The following is a 22644-nucleotide window of genomic DNA, read 5'->3' on the forward strand; positions in this document are numbered from 1 at the left end:
ATTTCGATATGAAATGCGTCATTTTGGCTTGTTTTGTATTTTATAGGTTTATAGGTACTTTGAAGTTGTATAATAATATTGGTCTTTAGTTGGTGTCTTAACACCAACTAAAGACCAATATTTAATTGTGTTACCTATCACTGTGCTATATATATATATATATATAAAGCAGCTATTTAGCGCTCCTTCTTGTGGCTTGCGTTAGAAATACCAATATTGGAGACCAAAATCTTTTAATAATTACTGAAATAAAATATCGTCTTATATCATTCACTGACAATAAAGCTTTATCTCTATAAAGCTACATTGTCAGTAGTACGAAGGATTTATAAAATAGGAAATGTAGTTTTTGAGTTTATCCATTATTTTCGAATATACAAAAAAACTAATCTTTCCTTATTTATATTAATTTAGATGAATAAAGATTAGTGTAGAAAAAACAAATAAACGATCCCTCGATTATGATTACTATAAATATTTAAATCTGATTCGGTATGATGAAATAACAATTCACATACAAGGTATTTTGAGTTCGTTAAAATTTACTCAGTTATTTTACTATAGTATCCCATAATGATCTTCACAAGCCTATGGGAACATTATGGAGAAGTCTCAGGCATACAGGTTTTCTTACGATGTTTTCCTTTACTTTTAGAGCAAGTGATAATTAATTGCTCAGAACGCACATAACTTAGAAAAGTTAAAGGTGTGCACCGGGATTCAAAGTCAGGCCCCCAAAAGTTAAACCAAAGTCCAAATCACTAGGTTATCATCGCCCATAAAAATCATTGAATAAGTAAGTTAACAATGCGTTATGGTTCATCCACTTCTGAAACTTATGACCGAGCAATGTTCACTGTTGCAAATACAAAAGTATTTAGTTTTCGAATGTATCAAAATAAAAAGCTAGTAACTTTTATACCAAATATTTTGGACAGCTTTTTAGCTCAAACGCGTTCACGATACTAAAATGATTGGCTGCGGTACGTGCCACTTGTTTGCCCTTTATGATCTAATATTTATCTTAACTGTGCGGCCGTTTGCCAAAATAACGTTATTGTTTTTATATTCTGTATAGATTGCTTTTCTATAATAATAGGTTACACTTGAAATGGAGGAGTGGAGTTACACTTGGAATTTTGAGGAGTTCAACTATCTATGAATGTTTATGCATACAGACAGGCAAAAGGGCAACTATTAATTCAATCTAGATTTAAAAAAAGGGAAAAATCGTTTTCACCGTTAGAAGGACACATAGCCTTATTATCATTCATCTGTTGATACTTAAAAGGTTCGACAAAATTTACTTATGTGTACATTTATTTGATTTATTAAATACTAATTTCTAATGTCCTGATTACATCAAATATCCAGTTACTTGTATCCAAAGTTCAGAACTACCGTATCGATATCGTTACATAACGTTTCATATAGTCAGTTAAATCTATAAACAAGAACGTTTCTCAATAAATCCCATTTAATTAAAAGGATTTTTAAAATAACACTTTGCCATTAAACAAAAAAAAGCTTGCGACCCATTATTTCACACAATGGAATGTAATAATATTTGTTATAAATGCGAAAAGGTCTGAATGTAATTCGCAACTTAGAACCGTGAAAGTCAAAAGAAAAGTTAAAATAACAATGGCAAGTCGAAACTAGGGGAGAAGTTAACTTATAAATTGGGGCTTAACTAAAGTATAATGCTCTCAGCTTTTAAGAAAACATTGTAAAAATTCAAACGACCGGCCGGAGGTAACATTTTGAATAATGAATGTTGAGAGTAATGCGACTAAGGCTTCCTATAAAATAAAGCAGGATTACTGTTTTCCACTTACTTTTCACAAAAGCATTTCATTTTTATTTTCTAAATTTTACTTTCGATCTTCAAAGATGATTACGGCTAAATTTTGTAAAATTATCACTTAATCATCATATTAACCTATTATCGGCCCATCACAGGCCACGGATCTCCTCCCACAATGAGAAGGGTTTAGGCCGTACTCTGCCTCGCTGGGAAATAGTGAACTTAACATGCCTTTGAAAACATTATGGACAGCTCAAAAGTATGCAGGTCTACTCACGATGTTTGTCGTCCCTGTTAAAGCAAGTGATATTTCATTGCTTATAACGCCCATAACTTTAGAGGTGCGTGTCGGGGCTCCAACTTGGCCCCCCGAAAGTGAAGCCGAATTTCCAACCAGTAGCCTACCACTGTTCAATAATTATACAATATTATATTTTAGTAAAACTATTTAATCAATAAATTAAAAAAACGTAGAACAAATCGAGTATAGCAATGACACAGAAAAAGCTATTACATTAAATTTAAAGATAACAGAGACCAGTTTTCACCCACTTATAATTACAACCATCTTATTACTGCTATTTACATTGGGCTAATGGAAACTCCGACATTTAGACCCTAATGGTACCCTTCTATTCAGTTACGATATTACATTTATGCCATCGCCATTTAAGAGCAGGATAATGTTAGCCATTAGGCGCTATTCCGATCGTATTGCCGTTCGCGACGAAGCTAGGGTCAATGAAAAACAATGATTATGATATTGATAATAAAAATCACGCTATTAAATTGCGGAATAGCGAGGCAAATGCTTGGTGCGTTAGATGCTGATCTATGGGTGATTATGTGTCTCACGAAAGGCTATCGACATGCATTAATCTTGCAATCTTTGTGTTTTTTTGTATGCAAAAGTGACGTTTGACAGCAATGATTGCGAGATTTGCGCCTGTCGCAAACCTGTTTTGAGATACATAATCACTCTGGTATTTATGTAGACGTCAACAGACTGGTTGGCCATCTTGTGAGGTGTTTACTTTTATCTGGTAAGAGGCTTCGGCCATGGTTGGCTACCACCGTATCGTCAAAGCCATGCCGCCATGCAATTTAGTGATCTGTTACGTTGCTGCGTAGAAACATAGGCATAATATAGTTGCCCAGATTAGCCCACTACTATCTTAGCCTGCATCATGGCTTAACATCAGGTAAGAAGGGCTAACTCGTAGTCGAAAAAAAATTAAATAAATCTCCGCTGACACAATATAAAATATGACATAATAAATTTTTCAGAGCATGTTAATAAAACCTATCGCCGAAGAAGGATCTTGTGTAAGTCACCGCAAACTAGTTTTAGAACCAAATAAAGGCGGTGACTCGTAGAGAAATATATTGGAATTGGAGTCAAGGCAGTGTGAAAGTAGATAAGAAGCAAATCACATGTTTTGCCTGTTCAAGTTTAAATCAATTCTCGCATCGGTGGTTCAGAACCATTTACGAATCTGTAACAAAATCATATAAGTATGTATATTATGCTGTTTCAAAACAAGATACATACTTCAGACACGTTTTTGTACGTAATAATTTAAGTGAAAACTGTTCGATAATGTAATCATTGTTTGTTTCCCAGTTACTGAAGAATTTATTTTTCTAGAACATTGAATGTTCTAGAATTAGTTTCACTTCTTCAATTTATTTTTATCATCATCATTAGCCTCATACCTGTTCCGTAGCTGTGCTCGGGCCTCCTAAATCCCTCTTGATTATAATAGAGAAGGGTAGTTCTTACCAACAGGCTGACAGTTTTCATACCAATTTTAAATTTCTATTTATTCGAAATGATACTCAAAAATCCTTTCTTTGCGGAGTGTGTTATATTCCTATATAACACAGGACGAATTCCGCTAAGAAAGGATTTTAAAAAGGCTAAGAAGGTCACTGACTTACTGACTGATCTATTAGCTCACAGATCTCTGTGCTAATAGATCAGTCAGTAAGTCAGTGCCTTTTTGTTTTCTACCTATATACAAGATCAAAAGCGGTGATAGCCTAGTCGGTAAGGCTTCACCTTTACTTTCGTGGAGACCGGGTTCGAGCCCCGGCACGCACAACTGCCACCACTGCCACTGCCACTGCTCCACTGCCACCACTGGCTGTTCGGAGTTATAAGCGTTTTTAATTTATGCAATTTAAATATCACTTGTTTAAACGTTGAAGGAAAACATCGTGAGGAAATCTGCATGCCTAAGAGGTATTCATAATGTTCTCAACGGCGTGTGAAGTCTACCAATCAGCACTTAGCCAGCATGGTGGACTTAGGCCTAAACCCTACTATTCTGAGAGGAGATCCGTGCCCTGTAGTGGACCGTTAATCAGTTGACGACCGGTGATCACTATACAAAATCACGATAAATAATAACAACGCGTTTGGAATTGGTTTGGAAATAAGTATTTCGTAACACCAAATTTAATTGATGTTTAATAACATGTGATTAAAAAAAATGACAACGAGTGAAACGCACGTCTAATGATAATAATTTTGATAGGTCTGGTGCCAATGTTAGAATGTAAAGAAAAAATAAAACAATGTAAATCTCACTGTGCCGCGCGCAGCTTTTTGCTTTATATAATAATGAACAAAGCTTGAAATTACTGTTAGGCAAATCTTGCTAGAAATACTCTTAAATTCACGACAATATATGTGTTTTTAAAGATAACAACCGCGTCGACTGAAAATATTTCGGGTATTTCTAAAGGAGCTCTCAGTATGCTTATATTAAACAAAATATAAGTACATGCCTTTGTATGAGCACACGAGAATTTCAACGGCTTAGCATGTTTATTCAGAGGTATGTAAAGCTGACTGATTGTCTGAAGGGATTATGTTAAAGAGTTTTTTTATTCACTTTATGATATGGGTACCATTCAGCATATAATCGTTATACAGCTTTTTCAACATCCTGTAAATTGTTCTCTGCAAGTCGCAATGCTGGGCAACGGTTTCTTCTGTCTCATAAGAGACAGGGCTTAAGATTAAAGCCCCATCACACAGTTCCAATATGGTTTCAAATGTCGGAGATTATAACTGGAACTGTCGACTTAACGCGTTTTCCTAGGAAGGCATAGGGGTTGATACCTCTAATTTCCTGGCTGAGATTTTTTTAACAGAGAAATGTTGAACAACGCCTAAGTCAGGAATGGAATCGAAACCGAAAAACCGAACAATGGATCAAAATATATCATCACATCAAAATATATAACTCTATAGAATGTATCTAACTGTAATGTGGTAATCGTAGTGTGAAGTAATTTTTAAACTGCATTGATGTGACCGAATGAAAAATTGCAGGAGAGCAGATATCGCTAACGCCAGCGATCAGTTATAAATATAAAATATATCTTCATAGAAAGAGCTGAATTGTATTTTATTTTTTATAGCAATGTGAAAGGTCTTATCTCTAATTCCTTTCTCCCATGAAAGAAAAGAGATCAGTGCTGCCCAACCGAAACCATAAAGTGGAAGGCGAAGATATCAATTTATTGGATATGTTATTGTCGCAGGCAACGAAATACATATTCATACGTTCGTTAACAACCACAAACATCACATATTTCTAAATCCACACGAAATAAAATGGAAAAGTCAGTGTTTTATTTGAGCGTTAAAAATTGTTTAACTACACAGTTCTTTCCGTTTTTTATTTGCAAAAAGCTTTGAACAGTAAAAAATTGCCCAACCATTGTTTGTAAATTGGAGAATTTCACTCACGGTTATAACACTCACTGAGTTTTTCATATTGTTTTCAAAACGCTCAAGTTTCAACAATAACAGCCAGTCAATTGGCCTAATTGAAACAGGTCTTTTTGTTTTCGCATTTTAAATGCCCTTGTGTGTTTGTTATGCAGCACAAACATTTTCATTGCTTTAAGAAAATGTATCTTTACATCAAAGTGATTTATAGATTTCAATCTAGAAGTTGTATTATAATTATAGACAGTTAGATAGTTGGTTTAGTAAAGGTGACATGATTTACCTTTCTTTACTGTATGAATATAAGCAATTTAAAGCAGTTACGAATGTCGTAATGACCACTAGTTATATTACTTTTATAATTGGAACTTATATGTACTAAATGTACTTCAGTATCTATAAGAAAAAAGGAATAATTTAGCTAGATTTAATATAAATAGAAAAATTGGTTGCCAAAGTGATCCGACTAGATCATCTTACTTTTAGTATATCGAATTTTCCGTTCTAATTTATTCAAGCTACCAAGTTTCCTTGCTCACTAGTTCATTGTTATATGATACTCAAAGTGCGGGGAGCTGAAGTATTGCTTCATGGTGCAGAATCGATAGTATCAATAGCACACGAGGCAGCGAGTTGTCAAGAACTGTAAACAATTATTGAGAACAACAATTTACCAATGAGTCACTTTAGCAATTGATCTCTGCCACTTTGTTGCCGGTGAAATACGGTGCACGGAAAATAAAATCTTCAAGCTTCAGGAACTGTGATTGGAAACACTTTGATATCCACCATACTAATTACAAATAATGGACAACTTTATTTGTAATTAATAGGATTAAATATCTAAATTATTTCTACCGAATATGGAATGGAAAGAGCTTTAAAGAACTTTGTAAAAAAAGTAGTTAAATTGTGTTAGATAATAGTTTTTAACAATATTAGGTATACAGTCTCATTTATCAAAAAAAATAGGTAGCAAGTATATAATATATCTAAGGGAAGAAGTCTTATTATTTTTTAACCAGAATTTTAATAAAGATTATCCTTTTTAAAACAAAAAAATACTAAAAATGCCTGATCAATAAGAAATGAGTCAAGACACCTGGAAACAATTATTTAAAACTTCCACCTTTTTTTGCCAGTAGATTTACTATTTACTACGGATACATTTCATTTTAATACTTGATGCATCTTTGTATACTGCGTCTTTGCCTTATATGTAAGCATTTCCAGTTTCCACACAGAGCGACCAAATAAGATCGGCCGACGACATCGACTTCACGCTTATATTTCGCTTGAGCACTCCTACAGCCAGGCCACATTTCACTTGCTTGACAGTTGAGCGTATAAAAAGAGGTCACATGTATATAATGTGTTATTTTATGGAAAATAAACTCATACGCAAATGAAAATTGATTTTATTCAAGTTGGTTTGCTTTTGAAATCTATCTCATTTAAAATCAAAATTTCGAGGGTTTAAAATACGTCCTGGTCTAGGAAGTTGTCCACAACAATATTAGCAGAGTATATATAATTATACCCTAATATAATAGTATTTAGCTATTTACAGCAACGTTTAACATTTAACGTTTATTTATTCCTTTGGTTTTAATAATATTATTCTTTAAGCTTACGTTTTATGTAAATGTTAACATATTGAGAGACATCTCCAGATTTCATTCGGTAGTTCATTGTAAAATAGTATTTGAATTAGTTTGACCTAGCAATCGGCTGATGATATAAATTCTCTGAGCTTTAGAGCGTAATTCTAGTATCTCGTCTATTCAAGTGAGTAATGTAGACAGTGACCCCAAATTTTGCTCCTTTGTCCGATACCTTTGTCACGAATATTGTTTGCGTTCCACAGCCAAATATCTCACTTTCTTTTACAATATCAGACTGCTATGGTGCATAACATTTTTAATTTTGCCTGTTTTCATACACGAGGCTGCAAAATGGAAATATGCAATCTTTTCATTATAACCGGCCTTATAGGTAACTAAAATGGGCTGTATTTTTTGAATAAATATCGGATAGCTGGCAGGTGGAAAATTAAATTTCGGTAATATTGGCAAAATTTGCATACACTCTTTGGTGTACTTGTCTCTGAAAAATATATTTGATTTCCTTCAAACTACACGGCATTTTAAAAGTGCATTTTATTTGTTCCGTTACAAGTTAGTCTTTGACTGCAATCTCAACTGGTGTTCAGTGAGTAGAAAGGTATTATAGATAGAAGGTTTTTTTTTTGGGTAGGGTGGGTCCCCAAAGTCTCCCACCAGAACATACCAGAAATAATTAAGGATTTATACATTCCGAATTGCCTCTGACGGATCGAACCATAGCAAAACGTGGATTGGATTGGATTGGACGTGGTTGCCGGTGTCACTTAGCACTTACGCCTTACGCACCAGGACGCGGCACGGTGCAGGATGTGTTCTATGCATACCCTGCAAAGTGTTGCTTTATTTATCAGGTAGGCCATCTACTTGTTGCGTTAATTATTAATGTAGCGACAAAGTCGCATTGTGCAGGCCTAATTCAAAATAAAAATTGAGAAATAGGCGTGGTTCACCCGCGTGAAACAGTGACTAAGTAAAAGCCCACCAACCTAAATTTAAGCAGTGCGATGGGTGAGCTCTCAATCCCTTTCTAAGCTGAGAAAAAAGCCCGCACCTATTCATAGAGTCATTAATAGACTGAGGGTGAAAAGTCATACAGCCAAACAAGATGAAGTTATCAGAGTAAAAGCAAGCGTTTTGGCTAACATTGAATTAATGGGAAATACATAGAAAGAACTTTCAACGACGAACTCAATTTTAGTACTACAGCTATTTGTCCTACTTTAAGCTTAATAGACAATCATCAATCAACAACATTTTCACAAATACGAAGGCAAAATTAATTTGTTAACTCAAACGACGCGCTTTGGGTACGCTTCAACTGCTTTCATTCATGTAAGAGCTCTTTTCAAGCAATGTAAATGTTAAACTGTTTTCCTTTCGTGATGTTCGTCTGATGATAAATCTGATTCTAATTTTTATGGTTTGGTACCAAAATGCTTTTATAAAACGATATGTTGGATCTCAAGCCCATAGACCAAGTGAGGCAGGCCTGATAGTTTACTAATAAAAATATTGACTAGGCCCTATAGATAAACAACCAAAAAAAAAACTTAAGACGAATATTTTTTTCTGTTTTTACCCTGCACACTGACATTATTTAGAAATTATTAAGTAACTACAAACCTTTTTCTTCTCAAGCACTCCTTAAGCGATCATCGGTTATCGGTCTTGTCGGGCACCAAATTTAAGTTCCTATTTTATATAGTACTATAGATATCATAATGTGAATCTAATGCCAACGTGTGTTTTGAAAAAATAAAAATATTCATCAGCTATCTCAGTACCCACAACAAAGCTACGCTTACTTAGGGGCTAGATGGCGATGTGTGTATTGTCATAGTATATTAATTTAATTTATTTATTTAATGAAGATGTTAGTTGTCACTAATTTCAGAGAGATGTGTATTTTTTTCCATACTATGTGTGCGACAATTGTCGAGCGAGCGATGTCGAATCAGTGTAAGTCATTATATTTGTACTTTTAGTGGGGTTGTACAATTGTACTGAAATCCATTACCCCTATAGGTAGTATGTGCGACGAATGGCGACGTCCGTTTCACTCGCCGTAGCTTGTCAGATTCTCTATCTGAGCGGAGCTCTCTAGAAGGGTCCCATATCCTTATCATTACGATCATTGTTGTTTTTGTTTTGGAATCTTCATTACTGGTAATGAAGATTCCAAAACATAATTTGTGGTAAAATATATAAACACAATTAATAATTAATACAATGTATAAACATTGTTTTAAATCCATGAAGATTTAAAGTAACAGAAACACTTACTTTAATTTACAATTATTGACTTTATGAATTCTGAAAGCATTCTCTTAATAGAACCGACTGCAGAGATAACCCTGTAGAAGATAGTAAATGGAATTGACTGGAAGATAACGATTGAACTTTAATTTAAAGGAAAGTAATACGATCCAATCTATATAAAGACGTACTTGGAAAGTCATCGCTTGGAAAAGGATCGTTTTTGCTAGAATAATTTACTATTCCTTTTGCTTAATAACTTTGGAGCATGTGATTGAGCTTTAATTTACAGAGAAAGGAGGTGAGCTAATTTATCATGAATACGTGTTTAGAACTCACTCCTTTGACGTACCATCTATGAGTTTGCACCTTAATTAAAAAAGAGGTCTCCGATCGAATTCCTAAATTTTTTAAGTAGGCACATATTCTTAAAAGGTGTACCTACGTTTTGCCGCGAGACTACGGAATCCTTACAAGATATTCTTGTAAGTATTTCTTTTGAGGACTTCCCTGGCGCAGCGTTGAGCACGGTGGTTAGAAGATGGAAGTCTCAGGTTTGAGTCCGGCAGGGGCAATTTGGGTATTGGTCGTATGGTGCTCTCAACAAATGGGAAGCTTCAACCGTGGATCGTTACCATCCTACATGCCGCTAAGAGACTAAGCGTTCTTGCACGATATCGCGTAGAAACTGATTAGGGGTAAGTGCCTTAGCCCAGACTTAGACTGCATCATCACTTACCAGCAGGTGAATACAAGGGCAAACTTGTATTGGAATAAAAAAAAGTAACAATCATGAAGAACTATTGTCTAGACGAATCCATTATTAACTCTTCTTACTTTTTTAAATGTTTTCTATAATACATAATAGAGTATAATATTACGTTACAATCGTGTTCGCTCGCCTAGAAGATGTCAAATTTCTCTTGGTTAAGGGGTATCCATATTTTGGTACAAGGGATAATGGGTATTCCAGATCTTGGATGTGCGTTTTAAAAACGAGCAATTAAATACAAAGCGAATCGTATATGTCCATGGAATATTATATATATCAGCATATTATATGGTGGGCTATTTTTTGTATTTATATCTTAACTACCCAATCGATTATACCTATTAAATTTTATCTTTATCAACTTGGTACCCGAGAAAGTAAATAAGGTACGCGACGTCATCATAAATTCAATATGGCGGATCCGCTTAGGCGGGAGACACAATTTGAGATGGCAATTAAGTACAACAGTTGGGATCGAAGTATGAGAGAGTGAGGTGACCTAGTGGTTACAATGTAATACCTAATTGAATTTCACCTAAAGACCTCCTCTCACGAATGTAACAGTGCAGTGAGATGTTAATATTATAAAGCCCGATAAAGCTTACACTGACTGGCCTGAGTTCCTAAGGCCTGAGAATTTAAAGGAAAATTATTAATCAAATAAAGTATTTTATTATTTAAATATTAAATCGTGGAAGGCAAGGTATTTCCTTTTCTAAATCATCAACAGAGGTATGGACTCCATCAGATTGTGCATAAACCATTTTGCAAAACAATAACTACTATAAAATAATGTGCAGATAGCCGGGCATTTCTTAGAGCCCCGGTTTATGGGCTAGTGAACTGTAGGCAATATTAGAACTCCCTGGCTAGCATGCCTTAAGCCTGCTCAAACTAACTCACTTACTTGCTATAGAGAAATGCAGATTCTGTCAAAAAGCGGTGGAAACACTACGGCATGCTCATCGTAAAATCAAAGAAAGTAAAAAATGAGGAGGTTAAATCTGGCTAAACCAGTGATGCTCTAGGGGCAACCAATTTTTGTCCATAGGTACTAGATCAGAATAGATTAGCAGGTAACGGTTCACCTACCTCAATATATAAATGTAATATATAATATATATCCCATGCCTTTAATCAGTATCTACGCAGCTTCGTACCGAAACGCTTAATCACTTAGCAGCACGTCTTTGTCCGTCCGTAACTACTAACTAGCTACGGTCAGAGCCTCCCATTTGACTAGACCAAAGAGAAAACTGGGAAAATATCAATAGTTAGTTTCATAACTTGGATTTATCAAATAAATTTGGCTAGTGTTTCTTTAAACGGTAACATATGCTGCCAACATGTAATGCCATTAAATCATCAGCCTCATAACAATAAAGACCATAAACTCGTAATATATATTCATAGTCGTTATTGTGTCATTATTTTATATCCGATCCACAATACATCGTACAGTAACTAAATCCGCAATACTAAATTGCCATTTATTTGGTTTACACTAAAACCACTAGATTACGATTGTATTGGCAATAGAGACGAACGCTCGTATAAAATAAGGCTATTGTTAGGGCGTTATCCGGAATGTAGTCACATTTTTTTCCCGTACGCCAATCTCGCATTTCGTATTGCAGTCGGAAATAGCTGAATCACTCTATTTTTTTGGCAATGATAAAAATGTTTATATTATTTCATGTTTGAAATAGTTTCATTCCTATGTTTAACTAATTGTTATTAAGATAGAAAAGTTACGTGTTAAATTTCAAGTATTTGATTGTAAAAATAAAATTTTTACGCTAATAATAATTGAGAGTGGGATTTCAAACTCATGTTCGAAAAAGGCATCTTTATATAGGAAAGATATAAAGTAGAGAGAATTAGAAAGACAGGATTCCCTTTTGGCATCATAGACCACGTTACGCTTGTGCGGTTTGTGTGGACAATAAAGAAAAAGCAATACAGTTAATTCATTCATTTTTTCCTGATATTCATACATTTTTACAATAGACTGGTGTCAATGATTCTTATAAATGGAAAACCCCAAAATGTTAAACTTAGATTTTTATTGAGTTCAGATTTTATAAATGCCTGTAGATTAAACAGCATGATTGGTCCAGTTTCCCACTAGACCAGGTTCAACTGCAAATCACAAGTTCCTAGGTTTGATTCTCAGGTCAGTCAACATTTGTTGTTAAATACCAGCTCACTAGGTACCAGCCTGAGGTAATCTTCAAAGCCCACTTAACCAGCATTGATGTAGCGTAGTGCTCTAAAGTCGTTACGGACGTCAATATTTTGCTGATTATGATGAATTTTTTCTTGTATTATATTGTGCTTATTTATAAAACATTACTGCTAAAGAAAGCATTTGACATATAAACTATAATACAATGCAGGTATAGTATCTAGCATGACAAATGTTCATGAGTCCTGAGCTCTGCATTGTTTAGTGTCTAGACGCGATGTTTCATCTCATCTTCTCCAGAGAGCGCTATCTCAGAATTGCTTTGTAACAATGCTCATTATTTTTAAAGCGTGTTTAATTTTTGCAGCATTTTTCTCACGTAATTATATTTCCGACAACTGAAGCGAAACAAATTTCTAGCGTCTTTTGCTTATCATGACATCATGAAGCACACTCTGATAGTTAGTAAAGTGGCTGATTCAAAATTTTAGTATGTCCGAAAAAAATACTGGTGGACCTATAACATATTATAATCCATTTTTTCTTTCTAGGATAGCACTTCATTTCCTTTTTGTCAAAAACCCAAGAAAAACTGGACCTCAAGGATAATTCAGCCTTTCAAGCCTCAAAGGACCAATTTTTTTATAAGTAATAATTTGCGGACCAAGCAGATATTCCACGTGGTGGTAAGCGGAAGACCAAAGCTTGGAAACAGAGCAAAGCTTCGCAGTGTAATCAAGGTAAAGTCTACAATGTGACGTCCTGTGGTCATCAACCTGAGGCGAATGTGTTAAGCCTCATGGGCCTGTAATTACACTAGTTACCAACCAGCTAGACAGAAATTCTACTTGGCGGTATTAATAAAGGATTCGTCGGCCGATTACCACAGTGGACAGCGACCCTGCTTTCTAATTCCAAGGCCGTGGGTTCGATTCTACAACTGGAAAATGTTTATATGATGAAAATGAATGTTTTTCAGAGTCTGCGTGTTTATCTGTATATTATAAGTATTTATGTATATTGTTCATAAACATATTCGTCATTCATTTTAGTACCCATAACACAAGCTACGCTTACTTTGGGGCTAGTTAACGATGTGTGTATGTGTTATCCTAGTATATTTATTTATTATTTATTTATTTAAAAAACCTCTACTACAATAACAAACAACATAGGCCATAGAATCTGCTTGATGTTAAATAGTATAAAATCTTCACATATATTTTCTAAACGCATAACAAAAGTAAAGGATAAAACTGACCAAATCACAGTCGGGTTAATGAAACCGAGAATAAATGTTACAGTCCGCAAAAACGTTTCAGTGACAAACAAAATAAATGAAAACTTTTCATGAATGTAGTTAAGTTAAATTTTTGTACCAAGGTTTCTTGGCCAAGGAGATGTTTTGTTATTCGTTCGTTTAAATAGGTCGCTTAAAAATACGTAAACATGGAAAAACAGACTAAAGCTTTTGTAGAAACTTGCACATAGTCTAAAAACTAAATTCTGTTTATTTGCTCCTTTAACGTTTTAGGAAATACTAAGAATGAATTTAAAAATTGCATTTTCTTCGGGCTTTGACGTAGGCCTAGTTATTTCAAATCTTTACCAATCAAAATATCACTTACTTCAACGGTGAAGAAAAACATCGTGAGGAAACTGAATGTCTAAGAATTCTTTATGATATTCTCAAAGGCGTGTTGAGTCCACCAATCCGTACGTGGTGGGCTAGCGTGGTGGACTACGGACTAATCCCTTGTTTTTGTGGGACGAAACCCGAGCAATGCTGATATGATGATTCAAATTTGTAATGTGTTCGTAATTAAAATCTTGATGTCACGTACAAGTCTGGTATTTCAAAAATAAAAATTATTACCGTCTATACGATTAATTTAGAAACTGAACATGCATTAAAGCCACAATCCAGGAAGAATTTCTGATATGGGCATCTTATTAACCTAACTGTTAGAGAAAGGCAGATTAATAGCTCCTAGAAGTCCACTTAGAGTAGTGTAAATATATGAAAGATGTAACATAAAAAACCATTCTATAAGAAAAAAGTTTTTAAATCTGCTTTAGCATTTAGTATATAACAAAGAAAAAATTCGGAAACACTTCTCATTTAATATATTGAACTCAAAATGATATTTTAAAAGAATATTGATGAATCTTTGTCCGTTTGGCTATCTGTCCATGTTCATATGCAAAACTCGCCTTATAATACCAGTTTAACAATAAGAAAATAATACATTTATTCAAAATACTACTTCCGTAGCTAAAACCTTGAAAGATCTCAGGTTGTTTTGTTGTTCGTTAAGTGAACTAGGTCGCTTCGCGTTGTTAAAATCACGCTAAATAGTACCTAAACGATGTAAAATGAATGAGCTTTTAACAAAATCTTGCAAGAGATTTTACGCTGTGAATTTCGACACTTTTCTAAGCGAAAATTATGTGCCACTAGTGGGTGGTAATTAGGTCAATTACGCGCCATTTTAAAGTTGTGCTTTGGAGATGGTACTTGCCGTCAGGATAGTAACCTCAGCTTGGGTATAGTACGTGTCACGTATAAAGAGAGTCGATAAGCCTATTTAGCTAAACAAAGCTTATGCGGTCAGGAGGCACTCGTTAACAGCGAAGTTCTGGACCTTGCATTGACCGTCGCGTCGGGAACAGTCATATTTGTCATCATGTCAACAACTAAGTTGGTCAGTTGTCTAATTTCGATTTTTTATTTTATTTGACTTTGTTCCGTCTTTTACAACTTATTTGGAAGCAGTTTTTATTTCCTTTCTAGCCTTTTTATGCCATACCTATAAGTATTTATTGTAGTAAATACATCTTATTTAATTTATTATCATTTATCTATATGTTTGTTATTTAAATACTATTTTGTGTACATCCTAACCCTTGTTCTTAAATGTATGTATGTCCTTTGGTAGGTTGCCTGGTAGAGATCGATTTTAAGCGTAATTGTGTCTTTACTTACTTTCAATTGTGTTTTTTAATTGCTTCTTATTTGGAGTACAATAAAGTGTATTTGATTTTATTTTGATTTTAACTGCAGGTCATATATTTTCTTTACTTTACGACTTTTACTCCTAAACTCCTAGCGTAAGGCGGAGAGCAGTGGCGGTTGGAGATCTTCGCTCCAAAAAAATATGGAATACCATGCGGTACCGCGTTTATTTTAAAAAGGTTGTTTTCACCAAAGGAAAATTTCTCACTGAATGACTCATAAGCACTCTTAGATCTAGAAATTTTCACAGAACTGAGAATATTTCCAAAATCTTTACGGTTGACGGATTAGAGTTTTCAGATTGAAGATTTCTTAATTTCGCAACTAAAATTACTAGATAACTATAATTTTACTCTAAATTTGGTATGGAATTTAGTTATCACTAAAAATTATCATAAGATTTTACTGGAATCCCTGAGGGAAAGGATTAAACACCTAGCGTACTATGCATGGGATAATTTGATTTTGCAGAGAACCAGACATTTTACGAAGAGTAATGTAACTTTGTTACCAAAGACCAGCATGGATGACGACGAAAAATATTTTCATACTAGCTTCTAGCCGCGACTTCATCTGCCTGGATTTCAGAATTGGGTCTAAAGCTTTGCTCGTAAACAATTTTAATCTTACCATTGAGAACTATTTGAGAGATCGGTATAGAAATTTAATGTCCTTTTCATAGCATAGTTAACATGCATACCAAATGTCAAAGTTGTCTGCCCGCGGGTTAGCTCGCAAATCATTTTCTCTCGGGAACTTCTTAAGGAATAGGATACAAGGTCACCTATGTCCTTTTCCATGTCAAAGGCTACATGCATGCCAAATTTCATCCAAATCTGTTCAGCCGTTTTTGCGTGATTGAGTAACAAACATTTACACTTTGACATTTATAATATCACAATAGTAGAATTAGTATATGAACATGTATTTAAACAAAAATCATCAGAAATCAGCAAATCCAAACAAAGAGCTAGAGTTTGTTAGATAAGATAGCCTTGCAATTTGTTACACTAAAGCAGCAGTAGGCAGAGCACAAAGCCGAAGATGGCTTCTATTGCGATCCCACCCCTTGCTTAGGTCCCAACATATTATAAGAATAGAAGACCGTAACAGAAAACACTTTAATTGGTAGAGCCACTTCCGCAAGGTAGTCGAACGAATATGTGCAGGAAGTTGCTTGAATACACGTAGCGCAATAATGTGAAGTGTGGTCTATAAATATAGTTTATGCTCATCCGCCAAAACAACGACAGACATTCGACTTAATATTAAAAACAACACGCAAGAATTTCAGCGCACTTTTTACATGAATCGACTTATAATCTACAACACACTTGAAGCAAAATCTTCTTAAAATATTTTACTGCTTATGAATTTTTTTGAGATTTGTTTTGCACACCGCAGTTTTTTGCAGTGTGTGTAAAAACATTTAATAAATAAGCTATACGTGTATATGAGTGTTGTTCAATACTGACTAAGCGTACTTTAATGACATATAGCGCCTAGAAATATCATGCCCTCGATTAATATTTATGTTACTTTTTATACCGGGAAAACACTACAGTAGTAAATCCCATGTGGTCGTATTCGCGGGCAGAAACTATTTATCGCCATAATATTTAAATTGTTGTTATTAAAACAATCCTTTAGAACTGAAGCATTATTACTGAAAATATGTATGAACTAAATTTATTATATTTAATCATGTATTGTATACAGAGTTATTCATTTATGTATTGTTTACGATTGTTTATTCTGTTCTGTATACGGTTATTTATTTAAAATCTGTTGCGTCATTAAAATATTAATGACTTGCGGGAAACGAACGTAGTATTAAAAGGTGTGCCCGATGGTCGTTAGCATAATTATTATTGTCAATTAAACGTTAGCAGGCTTGCCCAGTGTAGTTTTTGTTTTATCACTAAATATATAAGCATAGAAATACCACTCTATTACAAAAATATAAATTTTTGGACTATAATTTAATAGGGGCATCACCGTTTACTCATAATAACATGATATCTCTGATCTTCGTAATTAATCGGATAAAGTTTATAAGAAGTTATGCTCAGCCAATACTGATTGAAAGACAATATTGTTAACCTACAGAATAAAAGAAAAACTACCGATAGAAATAATTCAATTAATAATAGCATATGCCTCTTTTAATGTCCTGGCATTTATTGCACTAGACTATATTATAAGTGTGTCTTACTGCTAGGCAAACTTTTGAACTACAGCAGAGAGAGATTAAAGTTAAGACGCTGCTCCATTGGGGGTTGGCGAGCGAAAGATAATATAAACTACGAGATAATGTTTCAATACACGCATGCACGATTTAGAACCCGCAGTGCGTTTGTTTGCGTTTATTGAGTAAAGAAAATTTTCTGAGTTTACTAGGAACATTTTGCATCTAGATGCCGCTTTATCTACATAAACCATTCAAACCGTTTTAAAATTATGTAATTATAGTTTACAACAAAATAAATTAGTGTAGCAAATAAGCAAAAGGTATTTATTTTTACATAATAGCACGATCAAAAACGGCAAAATAACCGTAAAAATAATCTTTAACTTGTGAGTAATTTTAACAATAAGCTTTAAAAAATATGCATTAAATTATCATTCGTAAAACATGGTAGATAAAATGCTCTGAGAATGTAAAAAGATTTTTATACAACGCTAGATTTTACTACAGTTTCCGTGTATTAAAAATCTTAACAAGAAAGCTGTTTGCAGTTGCAATAAAATTGCACAATTATTATTTGGTCGCAAATTCGTTTTACCACTAATCCTATTTCAATGCATAAATTGTTTACTTTATGTGGCGCACGCTACGGTTTATCTGCAATGTATTAATTATATGTGTTACCATAAAAGATTCAACCGTCGGATTAGGAAGTGGATACCAGGATTGAATAAGTGCCAACAGTTATATTTTTCTCGTGTTCAGTTACGCTAAAGTGATGTAGGTTACCCAATTAGTTGGCGAGATGGCCAGAGTCGAGGGCTCTCTGACAAAACTATACGTTACAAGAACGTGTAATTGTGCAATTAGCACGTTGCGCTTATAAAATGTGACACTATTATTTATTGCTCTATGACTGCAAATGGAAAATAAAGTGTTTCAGCATTATCTGAAAATTTAGGCAAAGAGGTTTCTTATTATTGTCTGTAGGATTTCTTTGCGATAAAAAAAAACCTTGTTTTCTCATTTTTTAAACTAGTTTTTAATAGTTTTCCGTATAATGAACTTAAAAGGAAAGTTAGAGCAAACTTTGTAATATACCAAAATATATTGTTTTTATAAATATGTATTTATTTTATATTTAAATAGTCGACTAACTGTCGACTCAATCATCAGGCTCTAGAATCATATTCCTTTTTGCATACTGGATGTGGTCTATTCAATGATTTTCTATTTTTCAATATGACAATAGCGCACAATATTATTCAAAAAATCATATTTTTATTATTTGTATAATAACGATTTATTTTAACGACACTGAATATAAATACTTTACTGGCTATGAAAGAAATTTTTTAGGTACTAAAATTTTGCAATGCTAAAAATATTGCAAAATATAGAAATACAATTTCAATTTATATTATACAAGAATTCTATTATGACATGCTTCATTTCTATGAATTAAAATTGAATTAAAGGCGAAATCAATACACATTTACCATTATTTTATATATTTACTTTAATATTAACTTTAACTTTGCCTTTGTTAAGAATAAGAAAGAAGGTCTTTACTTATAAATCATCTTGCAAATAATTTTCTGATTTACAAGGATTGGTTCAGGAACTGATCATGTTCTTTAACTTTTGATTAAATATAGAGATATACCGGGTACAGGTGATATATAAGCGCTTGTTAAATAGCTATTTATATTAAATAACCTTATTCATGCAGAAAATAACGTGCGTCCGTTGCAAGTTGCTACATGAAAGACTGAAAAACAACGATTCATAGGAAATAAATGCGTAATCGTCGATCAGTTGGTCACTAATTAGGAATAACTTGTTTCAATAAAAAGCCTATGACAGTCCACTGCTAGATCGAAGGCCTCTCCCATCGGAAGGGGTTTGCCCATTATCACCACGCTGGGCAGATGTGTTGGTGATCGCAGACAGATCTGCTGCCCGTTCTACATTATATTCCCTTTGTCACCTCGTATAACACCCGCGGAAAGAGGATATGACAACTTTATTCTGATCTTCTGTTACCACACGGCATGTACAGCATAACTTGTTTATAATAATATAATAAGGATAAGAAATATACTTCTTGACAAAAATAAATAAGAATTAATTTTTGTCAAGGATCAAATATAGTATTTCAATCAATATTAATTTTTTTTTAGCATTAAAACACAAATTGGAAAGTGCTTTGTGACTCTCGAACATTTTGTTACTGACTGATATTATAACAAAAACAGTAGTAACTCGTTTAGATAACTAAAAAAATTCGGCCTATAATATAATTTTGACTTTCAGTCATATTCGTTTTTATTACCAATTCTATCTTAAATCTCAAAGCACGTTACTGATAGGTAGTAATGATGCAGCTGAAGTTGGGACCCGCTATCCTGAAAGAGGTCGTGAATAATAATGAACCGTGACTAGTTTATGTGATTCCCGCTTGTCGGTGGAAAATCTAATGCAAATAAAATCCTTATCCCCGAAAAGGGTAGCGGATTTTGAGTAAATAAAGGTAGAGTAGTTGATCTAATGCAAATAAAATGGTTGGGAATCCGCGAAAAGGCTTAGTTTGAATAGGGTGAGGTGTCGGCTAAATTCGTATGACGACGGACGTTCCACGTTTGATTACAATCTTGAGTAGGGCTTCTAAGTAAAAAACGTTTAGATAGCAAAAAATAAAATGAATGCCAGTCTATATTTTACCAGTAGAAAAGTTTCAACATTCCAATCCATACGCGTTTTTTTAGTATTGTAGCAATTTCAAGCTAAGTCAGTTAGAGGTAAAAAAGATATTCAAATGGATACAATACGCATAAAAAAAATCTGAGCGAACGGTTAAAATAATACCTTAAGCCTCGTGCCACTTGTATGCGGCGGCTCGATGGCACTCGTTTAATGTCGTCTGTCCACCCGCATTTTCCTGTACGAAGTTTGTGTGATAAAGGCTATAATACCGTGACTAAATTTCTACAAAAACCTAACGTCTTATATTCAGCAGTGGATGTACCTGGTTTAAGCGTATGACGATGTTATGACGATGGTCGTCGCAAAAAAAATAACACGCATATTTACTGATATTTCATAAATTTCAGTTGAAATCGTACTACTACTACGTCTACTACTATAAAAAAGTTTTTTCATATCCGTAACCCTAAGATAGTAAGTGATGATGCAGTCTAAGAAGGTAGCGAGCTACACTGTTAGGAGTATGACAGTTTTTTTAAAGCTACTCTTTTAATCGGTTTCTACACGACATCTTAACGAAACGCTAAATCGTTTTTCCACCAAACCGAATTTCATCTGGTCAGGTTTATTAAAATAAAAACAGCCAAACAGTTCAATGCCGAAATGTAGCTAGCAACCCTAGCACCATTCCACGCCGGCATAATTTGCTTAGAAATAAAGTTTAATATTTTTATTTGAGCTTTTTGTTTAATTACTATTTCAGTTAGTGCACTTCATATGTATAACGTGTTGAAAGTTAATAATGTAGCATAGAGTGAAATACGCCCAGCTCATTATTTACTAACTCCGCCTAAAAAGAAATATGATTCCGAAAATAAAATACAAATTTCCCTTGAGACTTATCAACTGACACCGATTTTTGTAGCAAATATATAAACGTCTTATAATTACCTCGCGCATATTTTATCCCCCATTAATTTGTCAGCAAACTATCATTTAAATGTCGTCAAGATAGTAAAGTGAACACAAAAGTTGCCAAATAACATAACACGAAAATAGTTTTTAAAATACTCACATTTTTAACACAACACAGCACATATAAAACGGTTTTACACACGCACTGTACACTGCACTCCACTACGAACGTCTAGTGTAGATAGGTAGGTTCTATAACACTGTTCTAAGGTCGAGCTCCCTCACCGAGAGGCTGCGTGGTACTGAGTCGGGAGCGAGCGGGAGCGGTAGTGACGTACCCCGTCAACCACGTACGTTTACACTGCGTACGAATTATTTAAGTTATTTTGCGGTGCACAACTGCTAATATTTACCTCAGCTATGTTAATTATACGACCAAATCATATTATTTTTGTTTATTCATTTGTCGGGATATTGGATAGAAGCAGGCGTTACTTTGCGAAAATCCATGATAAATTATGAAAATTAAGCTTAATATTCCGCGAAAAGCAGGAGAATCTGTATTTTATGATTTCTTCAATCCTTTTACTCTACACGAAACAGATTTTCGGCAATGTACCCTCTACGCACGTTTCTAAGTTTCTAGATAATTTTTAAGTAGTTTTAATTAAGTACTTGTTCTTAGCAATTATTCATTATATAGTCAACATCGAGGATAGGAGCGAAACGTGATTGAAGAAATTATAAATTACACCCAGTGGTATACAAAAGCTTAATTAAGGATAAGCATTGTAAGAGTTATAAAACCTACCCTTAAGTATTTACAACTCGTACTGTAGATTTTCTTTATTTTATATAATCTGCATACCCTGTGCATACCCTCTATGAATTCCTCCGTGAAAAATTTAAAGAAATAAGTATCCTTACGGTAGCCTCACAATATATTTATAGCAATATATAGTATTTGTAAGACAACATATTAGTCTTTATAAACAAAAAGTGGATATAAACAGTCGAATTACAAGAAATGGTCATAAATTAGTGACATCTGCATATCGTCTGCGAAAGGTGCAGAAGTCATTTGTGGGACTGAGTATACGCTTTTATAATATGATTCCTAAGGTAATTTTGGACCTACCAATGCATAAGTTTAAAGAATGTGTTAAAACACATTTATTACAGCGAGGTTATTATACAATTGATGAATTTCTTAATGACAAGGTTGCTTGGAAGCATCTAGCTCCGCTTTCATCTATCACAGGATAGAAAAATTCGAACCGGTGGTAGAGTCACTAAACACAGACAGACTTGACGTTTCAAAAGTGCTTATATTAGGCCTACTTGAAATAAATGAATTTTGAATATTGAATTATGCACTCTACTGATACAGATTCTGCTGCTATTCGTAGAGTATGTTATAAGCAAA

General features: G+C 34.0%; 1 protein-coding gene across 1 annotated transcript in view; it reads right to left on the reverse strand.

Moving 5' to 3' along the window:
* Positions 1-21493, reverse strand: part of LOC120632707 — a 40005-nt gene extending 18512 nt beyond the window's left edge. The window contains exon 1 of the mRNA XM_039902681.1: positions 21379-21493. The gene's annotated coding sequence lies outside the window, so the exon portion shown is untranslated. The remainder of the gene's footprint in view (positions 1-21378) is intronic.
* Positions 21494-22644: the final 1151 nt, after the last annotated feature.

Source organism: Pararge aegeria, chromosome 20 (assembly GCF_905163445.1).
Source record: "Pararge aegeria chromosome 20, ilParAegt1.1, whole genome shotgun sequence".
NCBI lineage: Eukaryota > Metazoa > Arthropoda > Insecta > Lepidoptera > Nymphalidae > Pararge > Pararge aegeria.